Source organism: Pinus tabuliformis, chromosome 1_1 (genome assembly GCF_031772625.1).
Source record: "Pinus tabuliformis cultivar Carrire ecotype Pingquan chromosome 1_1, CPIR1, whole genome shotgun sequence".
Lineage (NCBI taxonomy): Eukaryota > Viridiplantae > Streptophyta > Pinopsida > Pinales > Pinaceae > Pinus > Pinus tabuliformis.
This window is the reverse complement of record NC_142297.1, coordinates 624,335,201-624,348,638: the sequence shown is the minus strand read 5'-3', so window position 1 is coordinate 624,348,638 and position 13,438 is coordinate 624,335,201.

Here is a 13,438-nt window from a genome sequence, read left to right as displayed (position 1 = left end):
ATAAGTGCCCATTCTATTGAAAAAAAAAATCAAAATATTTTGTAACTATATTTGGTCATTATAAATTTTCAAAATTAACCTTTTAATAATACCTAACACAAATATCTTGGATAACCCATTTAATAATAATGACAACCTATACTCTACTTGAAGCTAAAAGATATGCAAACAGGGATCACATGAAGAATTATATAAATTTATTTTGAGTTGAAAAAACTATCCTTTCACATAGGTGCCTCTCATTCTTTTCTTTTCAATACAGAGATAAGGTCACTCTCTTTTGGGTAACATTGTAACAATTATGGTATCTTACTGGGTGGCCTAAGAAAAAGTTGATTTAAACGCGTGAAGTTACATTTACCATGTACTATGTGATCCCATCCAATGGAATTAAAAAAAGGAGGAATGGAGTAGGTAATGATGCATTGAACTTGTAGAATTGAGTATGGTTTTTCACAAATTAAGTGTCCAAAATTTTTATATTTATAATTAATTCTGATTAGGATTTTTTTTCTAAATTGTTCAGAAAATTTATGATTTTGTTTTAAAGTTAATCTTATTCTTAAATACCCTCGATTCGGGTGAAAGAAATGACGACGTGTGTTAACATGATGAAGGAAGGAAGGTGGCAAGGCAGGCCACCACACAACATAATAATTCCACAGGACGTCAGGGCAGCTTGCAGGCAAGGTAGAATCTCGAGGTGTGGAGGTGACAGGGAAGTGGAGGAAGAAGCAGGAGGAAACGGCGGCGAAAGGATGATGGGACGTCGGGTAGGTGGCAGAAGGTTAACAAGGGTGGTGAAGGACAGAACCAAGGTTATCATGCAGCAAGGGAAGGAGACGAAGGGAGCTCGATGCGAACTGGTGTTCTCTGCAACTCGGCGTAGGACGGGGTATGTATTCGTAAAACCAATCCTTGCATTTCTTTTAATCTTCAGCAATATGAGGGAAGAGGGAAGAGAGCTAGACGTTGCAGAGGGAAAGAGAAGGGAGAGGGACGTGAAATCCTTTCCTGCGACAAACAGTCAGAAGGCAGAGGGAGGCAGGATGAGAAAGGCTGGGGAAGAATCTAGTAAGGCAGGAGCCGAGCAGGCCAGGATAAATGCATGCAGAGATTAAAGATAGATAATGATCAGGGGCAGCTTGAGGTGGTAAAACAGGCGGTCTGGGAGGTAGAGAAGAACCCCGAGAACATTCACCAACCTTATCCCAGGGGAGGAGGGCTAGGGAATTTCCAGACCACTGGAAAAGAGCAGCAAGGGGAGGGCAAGAATTGGGAGAAGGAAGCAAAGGAGCCTGGAAGCGAAGAACTCATAGAGAACACAACATTTGTTGTTGGACAGGGTAGTCAGGCGGCAGCCAAGAACAAATCGGCTCACCCAGGTCGAGGAAGAGGGCATAGGGGCAGAGGAAGACCTAGCCAATCAGGCAGACAGGAATTAAGGCCCTCCTCTCCAGCATGTCAGAGACGAGGCCGAAAAACCATGAGACATACTATGCAAGAGGCAGAAAAAGCTTACAAAGAAGGAACTGACGAAGACATCCGTAAGCTTATTCAAGAATTGGAGGCAAATGTAATGGAGGAAGACTCGGATCCTGAAATGGAAGATTGGGGTAACCTCATTCCTGACCCGGGCAACACCAGGGGACGCATGACCTTATACAAGCAGGCTTTACATGTATATTGGGTGCTGAAGCGATTACTTGCAAAGGCAATGGAGCAGGTTGCAGAGGAAATGGCAGAGTTGGCTCAGGGCATGCCCAATATGAAGCGAGAAATGAAAAATCTCCAAATCACTATGCTCATGCAGGACAGTAAGCTGGATGAAATTCAGCAACAGCTGAAGAAGCTTGCTCCAGCAACGAGAGACGCAGAAGCACCTCCTGAAATTATGGAAGATTAATCCTTTTAGTTTGAATCAATGGTTTTCCATGTTAGTTCTTTGAGAACAGTTTCTCCTTTTCCTGTTAATAGTTTTTAATGACGGTCTGGAACCAGATTAGTAGTTTTTGTAGTGAAGCTTATTTGGCATGGATTTGCAGACTTATTCTTTTTTGTTACTAGACGGCCTATAAAAACTTAAGGTGGCCAACAGATCTGGTTTCCCTTCTGGGCGGGTTGAGGCTACCAAACGCTGTACATGTTTCAACCTGGTTTTGATATAAATAGAAAAAGAAAGGTCCTACTTTAGCTTACAAAAAAAAAATTAAAAAATCTTATTCTTAAATAGTATTAATAAGTTATTGATTTTATTTTTATTGAAATAATTTTAGTTATTTAAAATAATTTTTTGGCTATTAGTATGGGTAAAAATTTCTATTCACAAGAAATATTTTTGGATATTGAGCTATTAATAATTTTTTATATATAAAAGAAAGTGAATTCTTACTCAAGTAAAAGCAGTTTTAAATTATACTCCACAAGAAATCATTATTTCTTATTATTAATAGTGAGGTTGTGTGTTTTCAAATAGTATTTAATTCTAATCCCTTACATGGTACTGAATACTTCTTCAAGTTGTAACAATTTTTTTTTTTTATAAACTCACCTAATTGTTTTTATTGCAATGTTAGATTGAATTATGAAAAAAAGAATTGAATTTATAATTTTTTTTATATTATTTATCATGGCTTTAGGTAAGCTACACAAAGTTAATTAAAGGTGACAACCGATTTTGTCAATTAAGAGCATGGACAATTATTATTGGTTCTTATCGGTGAATGTTGATTGATTAATCATTGCTATTTAAGGAGATCCACACCATTTGAAATAATTTGCTAGTGCATTATAAGAAGCTAGATTTCTACTTTAACCCTTGGGTCATTAACATATTTTTTTATGTTCAAAAGAAACAAACTCTTAAAAAATTAAAGGTAATTTTAACTCATAATCCAGGTTTAAAAAGATGATTTTAACCTAAGTAATATCTTAAAAAAGCCAATATCCCTTTTCACTATAATCATATGTTAGTAACATTAAAGTTTAATCTGATATACAAAACCAACCATTACATCAAGTTCCAATTTAACATTTTACCCATATATTAAAATATTTAAAATTACTTATATCAATAATAATTTAACTATTTTAAAGAAGTTAAAATTTACTATCACATTATAAAAAATAAAAATAAAAACACTTAAATAAATATTATTAAAATATATAACAAGAATCATAAATTCGATTTATTTAACTAAAAATACTTAATCTTAACTTCACATCAAACCCTAAATATATATTAATCTTAAACATTATTTTGAATAAATTAATTATTTTTATTAATTATAAATAAAATTAAATATAAATATAATCTATTTAGTGAGGTGAGACCCAATAATATTTACAATAATAACTAGTTAGGGAATTTGACTTTATAATTCTCATTTAAAATTTATAACATTCAATCATTTAACTAATCTACTAAACTCAAATTACTAAATATTTAAATAAAAATCCATTAAACTCAATTTATTAGATATTTAAATAATATATTTAATAATTAGTTAATCAATATATTTCTTTACATGTTAACCATATTTATGAATTTTTTAAAATTTCTTTGATTATATTAAAAATTAAATTAAATTCTATTTTTTTCTTCTAAAACGATCTTTAATTATATGATTCTTTCTTAATTTGTGAAATGTTCAATAAGTATGATAAATTCCGAACTTACATCACTTTAAACCCTTGTGCCACCAACACATGTTTCTCATTTTGTTTGGTCCATGATGCACAATTGTTTGATTTCCAATGTACTAAGACTCAATTCACATAATGTCAATCTTAACTATTAATCGAACACATACCATAACTCACCGCTTTACCATTGTCTCCACACTAATGATATCTTGTAGTTCAAAGAGGATTGGTACATCACCTAATTGGGTGATTAAAATTGACCAGGTCCATAACCATGATTAACTTATATAAAGTCAAATCATACCCATTTATTTTCTTTCCAACATTTGAGGAATTTGTTATCCTTGTTTATTGTGTTCAATCAAATAACTCATAACTACTTCATTTAATAAATTTAATCACTTGAACATATAAATAGAAATATATTCATTTGTATATGGCTTGGTATTTTTGGTTCTAAATATTTATTATAATTTATTATTATAATTCATTGGGAGGTGTTGATCTATATGTAGAATCAAACAACCATATGCATGTCACCTTAGCACGCCCAGTGTGAGCATGGAACTAACATCATGAAGCACAACACCTATTACAAGGGTAAAGAGGAAGTGCCCTAGGCGACTTCTTATCATCATTAATAGTTGAGGTCAAAGGGGTTATTTCCATGGTGGCTTATTGTTAGCATTGATGGGTGGATTATTTGAATACATCCTCAAAGAATCAACATGGTTGTGTGCTAATTTCTTTGGTTAATTGTGTGCTCAAGAACCCTTGACATTTCATGCTTAAAACCCATGTTAGAAGCCTTGTGGAAAAAAGTCATGTTTTCATGGATTGATAGTGTTGTAAATTAATAGCCTTAAAATCTTATTCCAACCTTGGAAGCATGATATTTTTTAAAATATTATGTTTATGTATAGTATTCTAGACAACTATTTTGGTTTGAAAAATCATACATATGGAATGGAGGCAAAGATTCAATAAAAGAATATGTAATTACTATTAAAACTAGTAATTTTTTGGCGAATATTATCGATTTAATCATATCTATGTAAACAATAATTGAATTTTTAACAAAACGGGAAAATATTTGTTTTCAAAAAATGTCCAAAAAAATAGCCAGTTGGCGAAATTTCACCACTAAAAAATTATCTGCTTGGAAGAACCCTATTTTCATCTCTTAGAAAGGAAAAATAATGTAGGGTTATGGCCATGAAGGGATATGAAAGGAGGAAAGTGTTGGACCCATGATTATTGTTAGACCAAAGCCCACAGGCATTAATCTCTGCTACAACCACTAAATTTCGGATCCACGAGAGGTGGTTAGTCTATGTCATGAAACACATGGCGAGCATTGAAATTAATGTCTAAGAATCTCCTCGTAGTGCAAGTCAGGTGAGTTTCAAACTCAATCCTTTCCTCTCTAATACCACTTATTGGACTCACGATTACTGTTATACTAAAACCCACAAGCATTAGTCTATGCTACAATCACCAGATCAGGATCCATGAGAGGCAGTTAGTCCATGTTGCAAAACACACAAACCTAATTTCCAATAGGAAGGAGCTTTTTCTTTGTGCTCCACATAATTATAAGGCTTGAAAAGAGTAAGGCAAAAGGGTTATGTGAAGGTATCCATGAAAAGTTGGGAACTGTATAGAGATGCAAACCATATGGGGGTAAGTCTATGTGGAGCTCTTGGATATACACAGAGTTGACTACGTGATGAGAAGGATATGACAATGGGGTCAACATAAGGGAAGGGGTGTTACCTCTGCCCTCCATGCTCGATAGGCTACAAAAAAAGAAGGCATAAGTCGCAAGTTTCAAGGTTTTAAAGGCACCACAAATAAGTAAAAAAGTATATAGATTGTAACACCTACTACAATTTGTAATCAATAGTTACAAATTCCTAAAATTACAAAATGATTTGTTTAATATCTCAAAGCTCAAATTGTTAATGAACATTTGTTTAGCATCGGTTGATAATATCGCAACATCTAACCACACTAATTTTTTATTTTTTTATTTATTTCATAGGAGTTTTTTATTGATGTCATTTGTCTTTTCATACAAAATTATCAATTTATTAAACTCCAAAATTCTTAATATTATCCTACTCATGTGTCAAGTTTTTATCAAAGCTCTAATGAATTTTAATTTCTTATTTAATTTAAAAATATTATTTTCCCTCACCCAAAACATAGTTCGTAATTTTTCTCGTAGTTGTCCCTTGATCCCTTCTCAAATTCCTCTATTTTGGTTTTCATATGTTTCTTTAACTTGAGTTAGCTATTAGGTGTCAATTGATGTCTCTAACCTCTCTTTTATTTTATAATGTCATCTTTTTGTTAGAGATCGGGGAAAATTTTAGGGGTGAAATTTCGCCAATGGGTTATTTTTTGGACATTAAAAAAAAAATCACCAATTTGGTTAAAATTCGTCTATTTTTTACATATATATGATTAAATGGATGATATTCACCAAAATTTACCAATTTTAATAGTAAAATGTGTGTTTTTATTGAATAATCACCTACATTCTATAGTATGAAGTTTCAAACTAAAATAGTCGCCTATAATACTATATATAGAAAAAATATTAAATCCTTCAAAGGTACCTTGTTAGAGATTCCAATTCTATGTTTCTTCCACATGGAGTGTTCTCATGAATATTATTTTTCTTATTATTAATTAACATTATTATTTAATTTATGTGCATCTCCCATTGAGTGCTAGTATTTAAGTCTAAGATTGTATTGTCATTTTACTTAATTAGAATATCTTCCCTATATGTTCTATAATAGCTAAGTATTTAGTTAAATTATTCTACTTCATTTCAAATTTCTTAATTTGATAATACCATAACCCTTGTTTCCCTATTATCTAGAATTTATAAATTTCACTAATAAAATTATCATTTACTCTTTCACATTTGTTTTAAGTATTTAATCATTTATCTTGAAATCCATATTCTTTTTTATTCTCCCAATACCAAGGGTCCTTATTAGTTTGTGCTCTTCAAGAAATACCTCATGAAATTTCAATGGTGCCTCAACGCTTTCTCTTCAAGTATTTGAGACTAGTTGAGGGGAATGTTGGCACCACGATGGAGATAATTGTTAACTCCAGGGCCGTTGTTTGTTGTGATGCTAATAGTGATTGAGGATTAAGGCATATACCTTAATGCATACCCCTCAGTCTAACCTTGTGAGTGATTAAATTCACAATCCAACCCTCACAATATTGTGTAACTTAAAGGTGAAAGTGTCCCACACTTTTCAACTCAAGTCATGGCTAGAGTGCTAGTTGGCGAAACTAGGGATGTTATTTCACCCTTCCAAGAACATCCAATTCGCTCCATACAACCTCATACCCATATGTGATTTGTTCAACAACCATTTACCCTGTGCCTTATGCCACTATACATGTCATCAATATTTTGTAAACATATTCATCACTGATCATTCAATTTCAATATCAAACATTACTCAATAATGAAACCAGAATCACTACCCAATCACACACATATGCACCAACATGGTCTCTTGCCACACTCAAACAACCATTAGTAGCATCTTATCATAATGATTAATCATCATAAAATTTGCATGACAAGTAGCATCAAAATCATCTCTATCAACAACTAACATCATATTATATCATCTCTATAATCAACTAACATTAAAATTATCATCATAATTTATCTGATAGTTAGAAATGCATAATAAGATTCATTATCACATAAAATAATAACCAGATCATCCATATCTAATGTCCTCAAACAATAAGGTGTAGGTCACAATATTGGTCTCAAAAGTCAAAATAAAACTAAAAGAGTCTAACTTAAAGTCAAGATAAAATGGGGTGATACATACACCCTTTCTTAAACTAATATTAATCTCGAAGTTTTAAAACAAATAGGTAAATTGTTGATGCATCTCCTATGTGTCATCCCAAGTAGCCGAATTAGGACTATAACTATCTCTCTAGACCTTTAGTTGGTCCACTAGTCAATGTCTAGGCTTTCGAGTTCATTGATCCAATATGTGAACCGATTTAGTCATCACCATCCCCTCCTCTACTACCTACAAACAAGTCAAATCAATAATATGTGATGGATCGGAAATGTAATGACATAATAAAGAAACATGAAACACATCAGGTGTGCATTATAATGATGCAAGTAATGCAAATAGATAAGCTTTTGGCCCCTTCTTTTCTATAATTTTGAATGGTCCAATAAAGCATGGAGACTTCATGATCCAGATTTAAGCAGGAACGCAACAAATTACAGAGATAACCATATACACAAAGATGCAGCGGAAATAATACTTCATTTCATTAATGGAAAATACTGACATATGCTTACAAACAGAAATGGCAATAAACTAGCTAGGGCGATGGTAGCTTATCTCTGAGAAGAGATGTGATGGCTACATGCCTCTGAACTGTTCTGAACTCCATTACAATGAGGCTCGAAGGCCTATTTATTGTTGAGAAACAATGGAAAACCCTTCACATACCGAAACCTAACCCTAGAAGATGAAACGCCAAATTGTGGGCCCCGTTTGGGTAAATTGGTACATCAATTTCCCGGGGTCGTAACTTTGGCATACGATCTCCGTTTGACGCGTACGATAGCTCGTTAGAAAGATCTATCCGAGTACTACCACTTTGGGAGGCGACATAGGGCTCGATTGCCCCAGAATTCCAAAAAAACGTCGTTTAGGGCCTCAAAACGGCTCCGGAAGTTCAAGACCCGAAAAACTGCTAAAAATAGTAAACTGTGCTACAATTAAGGAAACTGAAAATGCTGAGAAAGACAATGGTGGGGGTCCAGGTGGACCTGGCAGGTGGCCACCAATATCCACCTGGATCACTTCACTCCCTTTCCAAACTTTATTGAAATATTTTCAAGTTTAACTCTTAGGAATACTTTATCTCTAATTTCATACCTCCAATAAATATGGTGAGTGTCAACATAGCATTTTTTGCTACCTTCAGCTTCCTTCAATCATGCTTATCATTGTCATCTATTCATCCACTTCTTATATCACCTCATGCCCTTTCAAAACCTTGTCTTTGAGTCTATCTAAACTCAAAGGCATTCTATAAGGCCTTCCATATAAAAACTCAAAAGGTTCCATTTTGATGGAACTTTGATAATGGTTATTGTATGCAAATTCTACAACCGGTAAAACTTCTTCCCAACATATTTTTATCCATTACATACATATGTAACGTATCTTTCAAGATCTAGTTATTCTTCTCAATTTGTCCATCTTTCTCTAGATGATAGTTTTTTATTAAAATTTAGTTGGGTTCCCAAAGCCTCTTGGAAAATTGTCCAAAATCTACCTATAAACATTGCTCCCCTATCAGAGATGATTTTCTTTAGCACTCCATGCAATCTTACTATCTCATCAATGAAATCTTGAGCTATATTAGGAGCTTTATATGTAATCTTGACTAGTATGAAGTGTGTTAGAGTCATATATTTTTATAGGATGACTTGATTGTAGCTATAATTTTTTTGATGATATTGTAAATAATGTTTTATCCTGCAAATTATTTCCAAGAAAAAAAATGAAAAAAAGACTAAAAACCTTAGAAAAAAATAATAAAAAGGCTAGCAAATCAAAATGTGCCTTCTAGAATAGATTAATCATGTTTAGGATAAATTAATTAGGTGTATAATAAATAATTGTTTGATTTAAATCACGATTACCAAGTTGTAATAAGGTACTTTGGGCATAAAGGTTTGATTTTGATTTTATGATAAAGTCGAAAATGACAAAATGGTTTGTCGGCTTGTGATATGGTGGGTGCATATTTCAATGGCCACGATCCACCCCGCCCGGATCAACGGCGGGGGATCGATTTCGGCCCCCCCCATTCCATTATATCGTTATCGACAGAGGGGGGGTCCAAAAAGCAGGTTCTCTTTTCCCGACCCCACGCTACGTGGCGGGCACTCATCACTTCACACCCCCCCCGCTCAATACCCCTTACTGCCTACCCATCTCGCCCTTATAAAACCACTATCTCCTATCTCCCACTAATAAATATAAACTCTCACCACATATCTACATCCCCTCAACTCCTATTCTCCCATCACATCCACTCTCCTACTGCCACGTACCTCTGCTCCCGCTTATCGCTCCATTCTCGCACCTTCCTTCTATGCTCACACATCCACCAACCATGTGCCTCCTCATTATCCCCCACATCCATGTCACCTCCCACTTCCACGTCATATATCCATTCCATCCCACTCCCTCCAGATCAATAGTGAATGTTGGCAAATTAAAGTCAGAACCGAGTTGGAAAAATAATCAGTTAAAACTATGTTTTTCCTATACAACACAGTGATTTAGAGCATGGTTTCAAAAAAAATAAGAACAAATTTCTCCAAAATGAAATAATTTTTTGTTCAAAATGGACCCATTTAGAAAATCATGTCTCATTTTTCTAATAGCTATTATGGTTTAGTAGATTCGCATGAATCTTTGAAGGCATATTTTCCATAAATTTCCTGTTTTAAGTCACTATTTTCAAATGTGGTTTCCAAAAAGATGAAACTGAATTTTCAAAAACTGAAAGAGGTGCTTGTTGGTAATATCTTTCTCTTCAAAATCCTCTCTCAGTTTTTGCACATCTTTCATGGGTTGATATATTCAAAGGGATCACTGGACCCTATTTTTCATAATTTCGTGAGGAAAAAGCTCATTGGCAGTTAGTGACTTGGATGCCACCTCATCAAATAAGACTTTCTATCAAATTTGAATTGTTGTTCCTTATCACCAGATCTCCTGAAAGGTAGTGCCAAGCAAATTCATTAGTTTTGGATGTCCTATATTTTAGTCCTATTTTTGTAACACAGTTTTCAGATATTTTTAATAAATTTTGATATTTTCTATCAAGATATTTTTTGAAGAATTTGTATAGATACTTCATCAATTGAAGTAATAGGTGTTGGGACTTGTATTGAGAAAGACTACCATTATTGTAAAGCTGATCACTGAGATTTAGTGGCCATTTTCATTAATACAAGCAAGTTGTTTCAAGATTCCTGTGTCATATCTATGTGGTGAAGTGCTTCTTACTATAATTAGTTTTCTTTGTTTTCACATGTGTTTCTTTTCTCTATTTTGTTCAAAGAAAATTATGAACCTGAATTTGTTTATGTACACTCAGTTATGTCTTTTGAAAAATTTCAATGTTTTCTATTGAAGTTAAGAAATAGAATTCTTAATTTTTCTCTACTTAATGGGCACTTAATAATTTCTTCCTTCCCCATCTCATAAACTACAAGGATCCAGTAGTATGCCTACCTTGCCCTGTTTCACTTAAGCTTGATACTTTTGAAAATTGATCACCCCAAGCCTCTTTGACTCCATTTCCTAATGTCTTTTCCCTTGCTGCTCCAACCAAACCAATTCATAAACCAAACCTTGAACTTTCACAACTAGCCTAAAATCCTACCAAGTAAACAAAGCTAAATCTAACAGAGATATCCCTCTCTAACTCTAGAAAGGCTAGCTTCTAGACTTAAAATTGGTTTTGTGGTTACCTTTGCAATGTCTTTCACAGCCTTAAGAAATTACAAAGAGCTAACAAAGTGAGCACTTTTTCTCAAAGTTTCCACAACCACAAATATGAATTAATGTCTCCTTGTCATCATCAATAGTCCCACAAAGAATTCCATTGAAATAACTTTCCATTTTGACTTTGGTATCACATGAGGTTGCAATAATATTTTCTAATGTCTATATTTTGCCTTCTCTTGCTGGCATTCTAAACACCTCTCCATGAAATATATTATGTATTTATTTATCCCTCTCCAAAAGAATAGTGGTTTCAAGTCTATGTTTATCTTTCTAACACTAGGATGTGCCATGTATACAGCTTGATGCATTTCACTTAGAATCAATTGACATATTTCTTCATTTAGTGGTACATAAATCCTTCCATGAAGTCATAACATACCATTACCATCTAATATACATCCCTCATACTTCATTATTGTCATTTCATTTTCCTCCAATTCTAGTTTGACATTTTTATACCATTTGTCTTCAACTTGCAATTCAAGAAGCTTCTCCCTTAATTTTTTCTTTAAAGGGATAACAAAGAATATATTTGGTCTTTGGCTTAAGGCATCCACCACTCTATTCATTGTTACATTTATATATGTAATATCAAAGTTGTATTAACTAATTAATTCCAACAACCTTCTTTGTCTTCCATTTAAATTCTCTTGCATAAAAATGCATTTTTTCCCCAAGGAGAATCTAAGTAGATCCACCTGAAGGGATCACATCTCATTGGGCAAACTAATCATATACTAACCCTAAGGGTGTCTAGCATAATTTACACCGTGACCTCCCAATGGCGAGGTGCTTTAGCAACGAGACCTCGACCAATTGAGGTAACCCTCAAGGTTGTTGCGTGAAAATGTGTTGCAAACCATAGTGATTAGTATTTAACTCAAATTTTCTTCCAAGCAAGTAATGTCTCCAAATATTTAATGAGTGAAAAATAATCACCATTTTATCATGTGTTGCATAATTATTTTGATGTGAGTGGAGCTTCCTTAATGCATAAACTATATCTCTTCCTTCTTGCATAAGTACACATCCTAAAACCTCTTTTGATGAGTTTGTACATAACTAAAAATATTGCTCCATGTTAGGTACTATCGATATTGGTACAATTGCTAATAGTTCCTCCAATTTCTTAAAACCTCCTTTACACTTCTCCATCCAAACAAAATTCTTGCTCTTCTTTTGAAGTTTCATAATGGGATTTGCTTCTCAGAGAATCCTTCGATGAATCTATAATAATATATTTCCATCCCTATAAAATTTCATACATCACAAACATTGGTTAGTGTTGCCCAATCCATAATGGCCTCAATATTTGCAAGATCCATTGCAATACCTTCTCCAGAAATGATGTGTCCTAGATAATGAATCTTGGACTGGTAACGTGAACACTTGGATAATTTCCCTTATAATTGGTTTTATTTGAGATGTTATAAAATGAGACTCAAATGTTCATTATTCGCTTCCAAGGATTGTGAATAGATTCAAATGGCATGAATAATTACTTGTACGAATTTGTCTAAATACTCTCGAAGCATGTTCATCGGAATCATGAAAATACCTAAGGCATTAGTTATTCCAAAAGGTAATATTACAAATTCATAATGCCTAAATATTGTTTCAAAACTTTCCTTTGGAATATACTCTTCCTTAATTCTCAACCGATGATACTTAGATCTCATATATTTCTTTGAAAACACAATTTCTCCCTTCATTTGATCAAATAAATCATCTATCCTTGGTAGAGGATACTGATTTTTTATTGTTGCCTTGTTCAACTCATGATAATATATAGGTAACCTCCAAGATATATCTTTATTTTTAACAAGAATTATTTGTGTTCCCCATGATGATACAATAAGTCATATGAATCCCAAATCTAACTCCTTCAATTGAATTTATACTCATTTAAGCAGTGAAGTATAGTACTTTATCCATGCAGTCTAAAAGTGCCTGATGTTGCTATAACTTGTCCATATTGTTGAAAATTTCATAGGATCCTAGAGCTATTACATAAAAATAAACCTTAATCTTACAAACACTCAACTCGATCACACAATCCTTTACTAACTTTCCCACATTTTGTATCATCCTAGATGCCATTTCTACATGCCTAAAATCATGATGTTCTATTGAATCATTTTGATCTTTATTAATGAAATATGTGAAATAAAAGATTC